This window comes from Lynx canadensis, chromosome D2 (assembly GCF_007474595.2).
Source record: "Lynx canadensis isolate LIC74 chromosome D2, mLynCan4.pri.v2, whole genome shotgun sequence".
Lineage (NCBI taxonomy): Eukaryota > Metazoa > Chordata > Mammalia > Carnivora > Felidae > Lynx > Lynx canadensis.
Genome location: NC_044313.2, coordinates 45256073 through 45270547, shown reverse-complemented (window position 1 = coordinate 45270547; position 14475 = coordinate 45256073).

The following is a 14475-nucleotide window of genomic DNA, read 5'->3' as shown; positions in this document are numbered from 1 at the left end:
AGGCCACTCAAGCAACGTGGAACTTATGGAGGGACGGGGCTCTTGGCAGAGCCGTCTGGGACAGGCAGTGTCTGGAGAGGGGAGTGAAGAGGTGCCAGGACGGCCATAGCAGGGCAAGTGCTAAGGTGGGAAGGGAGGTCAAGCAGCACAGGGTCATGAGATCCCTCAGCCTCTTCCCTTCTGAAGCCACCTGGGATGTCACTGATCCCCTTCTAGGATAATAGCAACGGTTATATCTTAATTACATTGGTGGGTACTTGAGTATATACACTTGTCAAAACCTACAGAACTGTATACTTCAAATGGATGCCTTTATTTTATGTAAATTTTACCTTAAAGTTGATTTCAAAACCATTTCATGTAAGAATATACAAAGCATCATTTCAAAGTCATTGTTTTTGAGTAGATCTTGCTACACAGATGAAATAGACAAAAGCAATGGCAAAGGCTGTTTGTTCATAACCGTTGTAAGAATTTATAATACACTTTAGAAAACTGAGTCAGAAAAGATCATGTTAATGTAGTAGAATGGCAAGCAATGGGAAGGCAAGACCAGTGAGGGTGAGGAGTGAGGGGGGAGGGGAAGCAAAACAAGTCAAGGAGGGAAGCAAGGCATCAGCAAGCTGGTGCAGAAGAGGCTTGCTGAACATATGCACAGGAGTAGCTATCCCTTCTTATGGTGTCCATCCCAGCATCCACCGATGAGAAGACCATAGGCTTCTCAACTCCTGAGATACATGCCTAACTGTGAGACCCTAAGTCAAGGTGTTCTAGTCAGACCTTCTCTCCCTGGATCAAGCCAGTCAGCACAAGGAAAGAATAGCTCAGCCCTTAGAACCTAAGTGAATCATTTCTGAGTGGGGCTCTCCTGGTTCCTATCAGCTAACAAATCGCTGGATACACTTTGACCTATGTAACACTATCCCCTTCTACCAGTACTGGTGGGTCAGAACTTGGGACACTGACATCTCCAGATTGACAATCTGTTGACCTCAAACCAAAATCAGTATTCTCAAGAAGATTTTTTAATTTTTTAAAGTTTTTATTTATTTTTGAGGGAGACAGAGACAGAGACAGAGTACTAGCGAGGGAGGGGCAGAGAGAGAGGGAGACACCAAATCCAAAGCAGGCTCAAGGCTTTGAGCTGTCAGCACACAGCCTGACACAGGGCTTGAATTCATGAAGCCCGGGATTATCACCTGAGCCGAAGTTGGAAGCTTAACTGAGCCACCCATGTGCCCCTCCAAAAGATTTTTAAAGGACTCAGGATCTCAGCATATTCAAAATGTCCAAGACATAATCTAAAATCACCACGAAAAGAACAACCAAGACCTGACACTCAGCAGGTGCAAACCCTGAAAGGACACGATTGTTGGTATTATCAAAGTCTATAGTGAAGCTACCATAACCATTTCCATGATGTAAGGGTAACCACTTTCGAATACAATAGAAAGACACAATTTCACAACTGTAAGAGCCATATTTGAGAAGCATAATAAAAAAAACTTTAAAATTCTTAGTGGTTCAGCAACAAAATGGAGATGCCAAAAAAAAAAAAAAAGAGTCATTGAACTTGAAGATAAATTAACAGAAACTATTCAATATAAAGAGAGGAAAAAGGAAAAGAAAAAAATTAACAGACTCAGAGACCTATAGAAAAATACCAGAATGGCTAATAATCAAGCTATCAGAGTGCCATAATGAGAGGAAAAGGAGGCATTGACAAATAGGGAAAAGTGGAAACTTAACAGGAACCCATGGAGGAGGGGAAGGAAAAAAAAAAAAAAAAAAAGAGAGGTTAGAGTGGGAGAGAGCCAAAGCATAAGAGACTCTTAAAAACTGAGAACTGAGGGCTGATGGGGGGTGGGAGGGAGGGGAGGGGGGGTGATGGGTATTGAACAGGGCATCTTTTGGAATGAGCACTGGGTGTTGCATGGAAACCAATTTGACAATAAATATATTTTTAAAAATTAATATATTTTAATTAAATTAATTTTATATTAAATATATTTTAATTAAATATATTCATATATTTTAATATATTTAAAAATTAGTCCTATAGTGTTGTATTAGAAATGGAGGTAAATATTTAGAAATTTAATATAGATAGCTAATATATATGGAAATAGAAAAGTGTATTTGCCCATGGGTTTATGTATTTACCATTTCTGCATACTAAAGAGGGGTTAGCAGCAAGGACACCCTAATAGTAATGAGTATATTTAGCACCCAGTTCTTAGTTTCTAAATGCCATTCTGCAATATACGGACCCTGCAATCCTCACTAAAAATAGTTGCTTTCAGACTGGGCTGGAAACTCATGGATGAATCTGAAAACACCTTGTGCCATAAAGTAAGGAAATGCTCAAAGAACAGAGGGGTGTGTCAACATAACAACAGAAGCCAGAATGAAGGGGTGCCCACTGGACAAACCAGTAAAAATGTGAGGATTAGAGTAACAGTTATAGATTCTTATTCATTAGATAAAACAATCCAGGAGTCTGTGGTGATATAAGCAAATAAATACAGAAAAACAGAAATGAATTAAATAGAAGGGAGATCTATTCCTTTCACTAGAATGCCAACGAATAAATGTAGAGGAAACGATGACACTAGAAAATCATCATTTCATAACAATAATATAATTAACTTAGGCATGAATCATGAATTCTAAAATCCGTGGGTGGAAGTGATTAGAATTAGAATATTTACATCATTTCAAAGCTTATTAATTATCAAAGGAAAAAAGATACTACTCTTACAGTAAGAAATCTAGCAGACATGCACACTAATCAGGTATCTAAGTTATGTTCAGTAATGGGACAAGTTGACAGCACGTTCTCACTGGTATGACATACTGAAAAGTATACTCACTACATCACCACTATGATGTTCCTGCCAAAACTGTGTAATTTTAACCTAGTCATGACAAAATCACAAAATGAAAATGAAAGATGTTCCAGAAAATAAATGGCTTGAACTTTTAAAAATGCCAACCTCATGAAAATCAAGGAAAAATTAAGGACCTGTTCTAGATTAAACAAATCAAAAGGAATATGACAACTAAATACTAAATGCAATGTGTGCTTCTGGACTGAGTGTAGGACCAGAAAAAAAATTAATCTTCCCCCATCTTTGACTATAAAGTGTATTATTAGGACAGCTGGTAAGATTTGAGCAAGATCAATAGGAAATCATAATAGTATCCACCAATGTAAAATTTGTAAACTTTCAATTTCACTGTGATTATGAAAGAGCATGACCTTGATTTGTAAGACAGACACTGAAGTGTTAAAGAAAAGGGACATCATATTAGCATTATCAAATAACAACTATAGAATGTAACGGAGAAAAATATACCACTTACAATTGCAAAAAACTCTAAGATATCAGGAAATAAATGTATATGTGTTATAAAACGTAATAGGAAAGAATATCTGAATAAATAGGTAGATTCACTATTTTCCTAAGTAGGAAAAATCAATATCCGAAAATTTTAATTCTTCACACAGTAATCTCTAACACCAATAGAATTCCAACAAACATTTTGATTGGATTGTAGACAAACTTATGTTAAAATCGATTGATACCAATAAGAAGAAAAAAATAGATAATCTAAAAAGAAAGGAACAGAATGGGGTCTTCCTTCACAATTATTAGCATGGTAATTAAGACAATTGGGTGTTAACACAGCAAACAAAAAAGAGATTGCATTAGTCTGCTAGAGCTACCATAAAAAAATACCATAGGTTGGATGGCTTACACAAGAGATTTGATTTTCTCAGTTTTGGAGTTAGAAGTCCCAGACCAGGGTGCCAACCAATTTAATTCCTGGTGAGAGCAATCCTTCCAGCTGGAAGAGAACTGTCTACTTAATATAGCTTTACATGGCCTTTCCTCTGTCAAAAACATGGAAAGGGGATGGTAGGGAACCAAGAGTTCTGGTGACTCTTCCTCTTCTTATAAGGATATCAGTTCTTTTGGATTAGGGCTCACCTGTATGACCACACTTTTCTTTTCTCCCAATCTCCATCACGTGGCATAGGGAGCTAGGACTTCAACATATGAATTTGTTGGGGGGGGGGGGTACACAACTCAGTCCACAACAAAGATCAATACCATAAAACGGCCCAGAAACAGGCACACATGTATGAGAAGTTGGTTTGGGGTGACAAAGACCCTTTGACCAGAATTTAGCCAGAATCCTTTGAGCCCTCTTCATCAGGCTGCTGATACCCTCTTCTTCAGACTGCTGAGCCATTTTAGTAAAGAATCTTGCACAGCCAGTTATGGAGCATCTCCTCACCCTTGATAGTCAATCCCACTGCTGTTCCTGCAACATTAATATCTAACCAAATTCTTCTTCCCTCCCACCCTTAATACCTAAACAAGTTGCTCTTTTTTTTTTAAGTAATCTCTATGCCCAATGTGGGGCTTGAACTCATCACCCTGAGACCAAGAGTCACATGCTCCGCTGACTAAGCCAGCCAGACACCCCCTAATCAAGTTATTCTTACTAATGTTCCATTCTCTCCCTTTCTCTCTGTTCCCTGGCTATAAATTCCTACTGTTCTCTGTTGTATACGGAATTGAGTTCAGTCTCTCTCTCCTACAACAACAGTTAATTCCCCCTTGTATTCAATAAAGTCTGTCCTGCTGTTTTTAACAAATGTTAGAATAATTCTCAGATTTAAATGGAAACTTAAATCTTGGGGGAAATGCAATATTGAAAAAACAGAGGGGATGTAGACAAATGGCATTACACATTCATACCACAAATGATGATGATGATGATGACAAAAAATTAAATGCCTTTTATTTTATACCATAGATTAAAAATAAATTTCAAATGAAATAATTACATGAAAAATACAAACTTCGATATTTTAAATTCAGTATTAATTAAAACCTGGTTGAGCAGAGAGCAAAAGTTTTGATATTAGGAGCCTTGAAAGGCTGTAACACTGTAGAGAATGTAAAGCCCTGGGTTAAGTATTAGCCTCTGCCTGAGTAGATAAGAATATCAGTGATCATTTCCATACCAGTTACCATGAAATATACTATAACTTGTTACAATAAAATTTAGTTTCTGCTTAAGCCTACTTCTTAAAAGAGGCAAAGTACTTTCCTAATATCAAAAAATTCATTTTTAAAATGCCAAGGACTGATGAATTCTGACTTTACCATTATGAATATTTACTGTAATAAACTATGTGTCAGAATGTTTCTTATATAAAAATATGTTTGTCCTCTTAGAATTATAAATTACTTTCCTTGGGAGCCTACTCTTACACATCTTCTGATAAGTTGGCTGATTATAGACTCACTTATCTTGATAAGAGTATCTCAACCAGTATAAAAAATACTGTGGGTGCTTATAAAATCAGAAAAGTGTATAAAGACATTTCTCCTTTAAAATATCCTTTTACAAGCAAATTCTAAACAGATTAACTCCAAAATACAATGCAAAAACTTGATTTTTCATGACAACCAAAAATAAAACCTTTTGAAACTCTTAGAAGAATGTATAGAACATTTTTGTATCCTACAAGACACACACACACACACACACACACACACACACGTACACACACACACAACCTTGAAGAAAAATATGATAAAACAAAAAAAAATCTTCCTTTTAACAAAGGCATCATAAACAATTATATTTGAAGAAGGTATTTATAACATATACAACAGTTATTGAGAAAATATAGAGAATGCTTAAATTTCAATGTAAAAAGACAAACATCATATAGATTTTTTTCATATTACTTGAAGAAGCTCGGCATGTGAAATTAAAAGGAGGAAACCAAATCACCAAACTGAAAAAATCTTGACTGCATCTTCAAGGTAACCCTTCAATCCTACAACTGGCATATGCTTTTCAGAAATTCTTGTACGTGAATGATAGCAGACGTGTCAGGAATGTTTGTTGTATCAGGGTAACAATAAAAAATTCAATTGCAGTTAAATGTCCATCAATAAAATAAATAAACTGTGGACTATTTATATGCTGAAATATCATATAGCACTTAAAATGAATGGATTTGATTTATATACAGCAGTATGGAAAGAACTTAAAAACCTAATGTTGGGCGCCTGGGTGGCGCAGTCGGTTAAGCGTCCGACTTCAGCCAGGTCACGATCTCGCGGTCCGTGAGTTCGAGCCCCGCGTCAGGCTCTGGGCTGATGGCTCAGAGCCTGGAGCCTGTTTCCGATTCTGTGTCTCCCTCTCTCTCTCTGCCCCTCCCCCGTTCATGCTCTGTCTCTCTCTGTCCCCAAAAAAATAAATAAACGTTGAAAAAAAAAATTAAAAAAAAAAAAAAAAACCTAATGTTAAGTTAAAAAATACAAGTTGCATGGGGCGCCTGGGTGGCTCAGTGGGTTAAACGTCCGACTTCAACTCAGGTCACGATCTCGCGGTCCGTGAGTTCGAGCCCTGCATCGGGCTCTGGGCTGATGGCTCAGAGCCTGGAGCCTGCTTCGGATTCTGTGTCTCCCTCTCTCTCTGCTCCCCCCACCCTGCCCCGTTCATGCTCTATCTCTCTCTGTCTCAAAAATAAACGTTAAAAAAAATTAAAAAAAAATACAAGTTGCATAAAAAATAATTTCTGGGAAATTGAAAAATAGAAATACAGAAAGCAATTTATATATTAATTCTTTCCAAATATAAAATTATACAGCATGTGTGCTGATTAATTTTATGTGTCAACTTGGCTAGACTATGATACCCAGCCAGATGTATATATATATCTATATATAGAGAGGGAGAAGGAGGGGGAAAGGGTAGGAGAGAGAAAGGGAGGGAAGGAGAGAGAAAGGGAGGGAAGGAGAGAGAAAGGGAGGGAAGGAGAGAGAAAGGGAGGGAAGGAGAGAGAAAGGGAGGGAAGGAGAGAGAAAGGGAGGGAAGGAGAGAGAAAGGGAGGGAAGGAGAGAGAAAGGGAGGGAGGGAGAGAGAAAGGGAGAGAGGGAGAGAGAAACAGAACCCTGGTAAATATAATATTCAAGTCTCAAATATTCACAGGGAATGTGTGAAGCCAACTTCAGGTTGGTAGGTATGTCTAAGGAGGGAGAGAGACAAATGGTTTGGGGACAAGAATTAAAACTTTGCCTTTACCTATGAGGTTTCATTAAAATATATACCGTTATATATAATTTCATATAAGTGTGTGGATTCCTATCTCACACAAAAATGTCAAAATGTTAAAATTAGTTTCCAAAGGGAGGAACTAAAGGTGATTTCTATTATTCTCTCTGCTTTCCTATACCTTTAAGCACAAAATAAACAAACAAATACGCACTGCATGAAAGAACAGTTTTGTCCCAATCATTAAAATGGCGCTGTTTGGGGGGCGCCTGGGTGGCGCAGTCGGTTAAGCGTCCGACTTCAGCCAGGTCACGATCTCGCGGTCCGTGAGTTCGAGCCCCGCGTCGGGCTCTGGGCTGATGGCTCGGAGCCTGGGGCCTGTTTCCGATTCTGTGTCTCCCTCTCTCTCTCTGCCCCTCCCCCGTTCATGCTCTGTCTCTCTCTGTCCCAAAAATAAATAAAACGTTGAAAAAAAAATTAAAAAAAAAAAAAAATGGCGCTGTTTGGAATGGAGTTGATTCACATGGCCTGGTTGAGTGTTGCCTCAGTGAAATGTCCCTGACGCTTCCCTGCAACTGTGCTTTCATTTTATTTCAGTCAGCAACATTAAGCCTCCTAACCCAGTCTCTAACACTGAGGGAAACATGCCCTGGATTGGGGAGAAAAAGTTTTGACAACTAAAATTAAGATATGCCATTGCAAATCAATAACTTAACTCTAAGTCATTCCTCGATCTCTACCACCATCTAATTGATGTGAATCAGTCTCCTAGGCTAAAAAATTTTCAGTTTTTTAATATGAAGAAAATTAATTCGTTTTTGATCCAACAATGCTAAGAGAAAAGCAGAGGCTAGGCTACTTCCCTTCTAACCTACAAGTTCAGAGCTGGAGTTACAAACCAGGTTTCCTCCACCCCCTGAGCACATATATGGAGAGTGTCTCACACAGCTTGTTTCCAACATTAAACAAGTGTTATGTACAATGGGATACAAATCCAAGTAGGTGTGGGAATTATTGAGCTAAACAAAACTAAATGGATTCTCTTACAGCACAGCAGTTTGCATATTAATATACTTGATAAATTTCCTAAAGGAGGATATAACACACAATGTGTCATCTTTCACCCATGCCATTTTAGTTCATAAAATCATGGGACATAGTTCATAAAATCAATAATCATGGGACTACTAGCTAATGTTATCAGAAATGCCAATATAAAGACCATCAGTATCACCGGGGGCTGAAGCATTGTAAAACATAATTGTCTCTTCATATACGAAGGAAGGATTTTAAATATGTGCAATTTTCCCTTATTTCTTGGGGCGGGGGGAAGAAATCAGGTCTACCTGACATAATGATAGAAGCCAGGCACCATTCTCTGTTTGACAAGCTGTCAAGAATTTGAGGTCACTATTAAGTCCTTCACTCTCCTCCTCTATTGGGTAAGCGATTCAGTGGACTTTCTCAGAGAAAGATGAGCCAAAGACAAGTAGAATATACTGGAAATTCCGGCTTCATAGAAAAACATATGTGACAGGCATTTTTAGAAGCAAGGTTTTTTTTCCCTTCTGACAACACTAAGACAACACAGTTTTTCATATTTGTGGAAATAATGAGCTGTGTCCTGCTCCACAACTAAAACACATACACACATACACTTGCACACACACACCCCTCCTCACCCCATAGTAACACACAATAAAGTTATGAGCTTCCCAAAGAGTTATCTATTTTGTGAAAGACAGCAAGTTACCATTTATTCCCCTGAGCAGCTGATTTTCATGCTTTAATAGCATTACAGAAAATCCATTCCTCACTCTCTATAATACAAGGGCATCTGACGAGTTCATCAGTCCTGTCGTTTGATGCCAGTCAGCATCTCCCTAGCTCAGTACAGCTGCAAAGAGCTTTCCAATCTGACCTTCTGCATGCCAGCACATAACAAGCTAGTGAGTGGCAGGAACAGGAAGAAAAGGGCTAAGAAAAATAAAAGTTCTTTTCAAGTAAGCTTCTCACTAGGTTTTGAATAGGAAGCAATGGTGAAAAAGAAAAAAATAATTTTGGAACGTTTGAAAAAAGTTTTATTTTTCTTTGCCAAGCTTATTCACAGGTGGTTTTCATTACCAACATGCAAGAAAATCAGAGGCAACTACGATGCTGTCGGATGGTGAACCTGAATTTAATTTCTGATCCCCAAATGCCTCATGTGGAACCTCAGGAGAGCCACAGATTCTCTGAATTCAATTTCTTCATTTTCAAAAGGAGGAAATAACTGTGGCAGAGTCCATGAGTTTAGTTCATTTAATGCCCACTCTAAATCTCTCTCTTGGATCATCTTTTATATCCTGGAATGCCCAAACTAGACCTTCCAATAGTGTACCTTTGTGGCAGAGGTGGCCATGCGATATGATTCTGGACCATAAGATATAAGAGGATTTCTGCAGGGTTTGTAAGAAAGGCTATGCTTTTCTGACCTAGATTCGAGAATCAGTATGTCTAACAATCTCCCAGGTGATGCCAATGTTTCCATGGATTGCACTTCAGCAAGGGTCCTGAAGGCAATGTAGTAGGACAGGTGCATCAGAGGGATGGTGTGCAAAGCAAGTAGGGTGCTGAATTACCATATATACATAATTTATATAAAAAATGAAAATATGGGTTTTGTTAATTATATTTCTTTTGCTTCCATAAAGGGAGGGGAGAGAGAAGAATGGAAGTGGGCCTAGTCACTTGGCTGAAGTCTAGAACTCTAGTTGGTGTCAATTACTTAGAAACTTTTTGAAAGACCAGAAATGCCTAATATTGTTAGTAGCTTTCAAGTGGTCTCTAAACATTACTAAAGTTGTCTACACACCAAAAGGTCTTTGGTTAATAGAGAACATCTGCGTATTTGTTTTAATGTAATAAATGGGACCACATGCACAGATTTTGAGTGAACTCATACATTAACCTAATAGAAGAATCAGAAGGTGTGAGCTAAAGGCCATGAAACATGATTCCCTTAAAAATTTCAAAATCTTTCAATGGACACTGGACTTTTCACAAGTTGTATATGTAGTATGGGCACTTGAACCAATGATATTTATGCATGCATTAAGGGACAGAAAGGCCCCCTGCTCACTCGGAAGTTACATTTGCACCCAATGCACATGTGAGAAGAAGCAAACATTAGATACAACTAAATAAAAGTACTATAAAGAGTACTGGCATGCAAAGAGTTTGGAAGTATTTACTTCCATGCAGAGTTTGGAAGTATTTACTTTCATCCAGTGACAAAAAAGCTAAGCAAACTGAAAATCAACTACTCTTCTTTGATTCATCAGAGAACGGGGGTCACGGGGAAAACCAATGCCCCCCCATCCAGAATTGGAGATACAGACAAGCAGATTCCAAGAATTACAACTTACTAGAGCAGAAACCCAGGAGAAGAAAACTCTGTGGGAACCAATAACAGGGAAAGAAAAATATAACTTATAACTGAAGAGTTGCTGGTAGTTCAATGTGTTCAAATCTGAGAGTTAAAATCTCTAGCAGCATCCAGACTTGGGGGCCCTACATTTTGTGTTTTACCTCCAGGAACACTACCAAGTTCTCACAGTAAAGATCAGAGAAAAATTCCCTCTTGCTTCCTTCCAGCAGAGGAAGGGGAAAGCAGCCATTATGAAATAAGCCTGAAGCATTTGCTCTTCTTAACAGGCCTGCCCTCAAAAGAGTCTATTTTATGAAAGCCTAACTCTCTAGGGTTTTATCAGAGTCTAAATGTTCTCAGTTGGGGGAGGAAATACCCAACTCCAGCTGTCTCTGGACTTCCACAAGAGTGAAGGAAAATACCCAACTCTAGCTCCCTTTAGCCTTCTTGTCTTACCTAAGTGTAGCAAAGCAAAACAAAACTGAGAAGCACTTGTAAAGGCCACAGCTGACGGCACAGGCTCCCTGAAAGACTGATGCATAGTCACAATACTTTAGAATGCTTTCCCTCCATCACTTCAATAGGGCTTCTGTATAATAACAAGAGAATCCAATCAGAAGAGCTGCATGACTCAGACTCTATTTAAGAAGGAGTCCCTAGGGAAACTGAAAGCCAAGAGATGAGAGGGAAACAAGGACATCAGAGGAAATGTTAACCTGTGATACCTACAGCTACCATAGGCAGTAAACATAGCCTAACCCCAATCCAGATATACAAAAAAACCTTACACTAAAGGACTACTTAACCAGTACATCATGTCAAATTTTCAAAAAAAAAAAAAAAATTACAACTCATACTAAAACAAACAAAATTTTGAAAAGAACCAATATCAGAACCACACTCAGATATAGCAGAGATGTTGGGATTGTCAGGCTAGAAATTTAAAAACAACTATGATTCCTAAGCTAACAGCACTAATGGAAAACGTGGGTAACATGCAAGCATAAATAGGTAATATTAGCAGATAGATAAAAGCCTAAGAATGAATCAAAAGAAAATGCTAGAAACTAAAGACAAAGTAATAGAAATGAAGAATGCCTTTAAATGACTCAACAATAGAAAGGAAAGAATCATCCAGAAAAGGGTAAGTAAGCTTGAAGAAATGTCAATAGAAACTTCCATAATTGAAATTCAAAAAGGAAAAAAAAAGATGAAAGGAGCAGAAATCAAAGAACTATTGACAATTATAAAAGGTATTAAAACACACACACACACACACACACACACACACACACACACACACACACAATGGAAGCACCATAAGGAGAAGAAAGAGTAAGAAACAGAAGAAAAATTTGAAGCAACAGTAATAGAATTTTCCAAATTAATGATATACACCAAATCACAAATGCAGGAAGCTTAGAGAACATAAACCAAGATAAATATTAAAAAATTGATACCTGTGCATATCATATTCAAGCTGCAGAAAATCAACTCAAAGAAAAAATATTTAAGGAAGCCACAGAAAAAAATACCTTACCTATAGAAGAGGAGAAATAAGAATTACATCAGACTTCTCTGCAGAAATCATACAAGTAAGAAGGGAATAGAATAAAATATTTAAAGTGTTTACAGAATCGCCGACACGGAATATTTTGTTCAGCAAATATCCTTCAAAAGTAAAGGAGAAATAAAGACTTTATCAAGCAAATAAAAATTCTTAAGTAAATGAGAGAGATCAGAAATTCAGATCTACATAAAGAAAGGAAGATGTCTATAAAAAGAATGAAGGTAAAATAAAATATTTTCTTTTTCTTATTCTTGGTTGACCTAACAGGTAGCAGTTTGTTAATAATAGTAACAATGTGTTAAGAGACTAGTGCTTAGATGGGTAAAATGAATAATGGCAATGCTGTAAGAGATAGGAGAGAGGAGTTACATATATTCTGTTAAAAGGTACTTGCACTACATATGAAGTAATATAGGGTTCCTTAAAAGTGATTTGTGTTAGTTTTAAATGTATATTGCAAACATAAGAGTACCACTAAAAAAGAACATACTTTGCCACCTAATGATCACCGCTTTATTTTTATTAGGCTCACTCTCTCTTGCGTGCATGCGTGCTCTCTCTCTCTCTCTCTCCATATATACACACACACACACACACACACTGTATATACTCTCTCTCTCTCTCTCTCTCTCTCTCTATATATATATATATATATATATATATACATACACACACACACACACACACACACACACATACATACACACGCACAAACACTCTGGTTTTATTTGAGCATTTTGTAGGATTCCATTTGTTTTTCTTGTCTTAGCATACATCTGTGTGTGTGTGTGTGTGTATAAACACACACTATACCATATAGTATACACACACACACACAGTATGCTAAGACAAGAAAAACAAATGGAATCCTACAAAATGCTCAAATAAAACCAGAGAAGGCAGAAAATAAAGACCAAAAACAAAACAAAATAAAACAAAACAAAAAAACCCCACAAAAGCAAAGAATAAGGACAATGAACACTAAACAGTAAAAATATGGTAGCCATCAATCCAAATATACCAATAGTCCTTTAAAATGTCAGTGGTATAAATACCCATAAATACCCACCTTAAGGGACTGTAACAGTGGAGTGGGGGGGGGGGGGACAAAACACCATGATCCAAACATATGTTGTCAATAAGAAACCCATTTTAAATATAAAGACACAGATTAACAGGAAAGGAATGAAGGAAGATACACCACGTTTTTCTGTTTGCCTACTAGAGAAACGATTAGACTCAAATCAGCAATGGTCTTTCTCCCAGTAGACATGATATATTTAAGATTAGGGGTGTTCTGTGTTTCTTGTTTTAAGGTACATATGTATGTACATAAAGTCTTAAATGTTTTATTAGTATACATCTAATCAGTTTATTATAATTGTATGTACTATGAGATGGATGTTTTTATATTTTCATCCTTTGTGAGTTAAAACTGTCACTTGTTTTGGGGCGCCTGGGTGGCTCAGTCAAGTTAAGCAACCATCTTCAGCTTAGGTCATCATCTCATGGTTCATGGGTCCGAGCCCCACATCAAGCTCTGTACTGACAGCTCAGAGTCTGGAGCCTGCTTTGGATTCTGTGTCTCCCCTCTCTCTCTGCCCCTCCCCTGCTTGTGCTCTGTCTCTCTCTCAAAAATAAACAGTTAAAAAAATTTTTTAAATAAAATAAAATTGTTACTTGCTTTTGTTTTTAACAAAACCAGTACCATTGTCCTGTCTTGAGAACTTGATTTTTAGTAGAAAATATACATTAGTAGAAATAAATTGTCAAAAATGGAAATACATGATCCATGATAGAAAAAAAACTGATAAATTGGGCTTCATCAAAATTAAAGACTTCTGATCTGCAAAAGACATGTTAAGAGAATGAAAAGCCACAGACTGAGAAACTACCTTTGCAAAACATGTATTTGATAAAGGGCTGATACTCAAAATATACAGAATTCTTAAAACTCAATAATAAACAACCCAATCAAAAATGGACAGAAGATCCAAAAGACACTTCACCAAAGCAGATATAATGATGGTAAGTTAGCATATGAAAAGATATTAAACATCATATGTCATTAGGGAAATGAAAATTAAAACAATGAGACATCACTACACACCTACTAGAACTGCTAAAATCTGAAACACTGATAACACTAAATGTGGGAAAGGATGTGAAGCAACATAAAATCTCATTCAATGATTATGAGAATGCAAAATGGTACAGTCACTTTGGAAGAAAGTTTGGCACTTTCTAGCAAAACTAAACATGCTCTTACCCAGAAAGGGGCATATGTTCCAATTTATCATTTGAACAAGTAGTCTTTCAGAGTGTGAGAGAGGCACTAAAAACATGAAAATAATATAATTTTTTAAATGATTAGCCACTGATAATTTGATGCATTAACTTAGAAAAC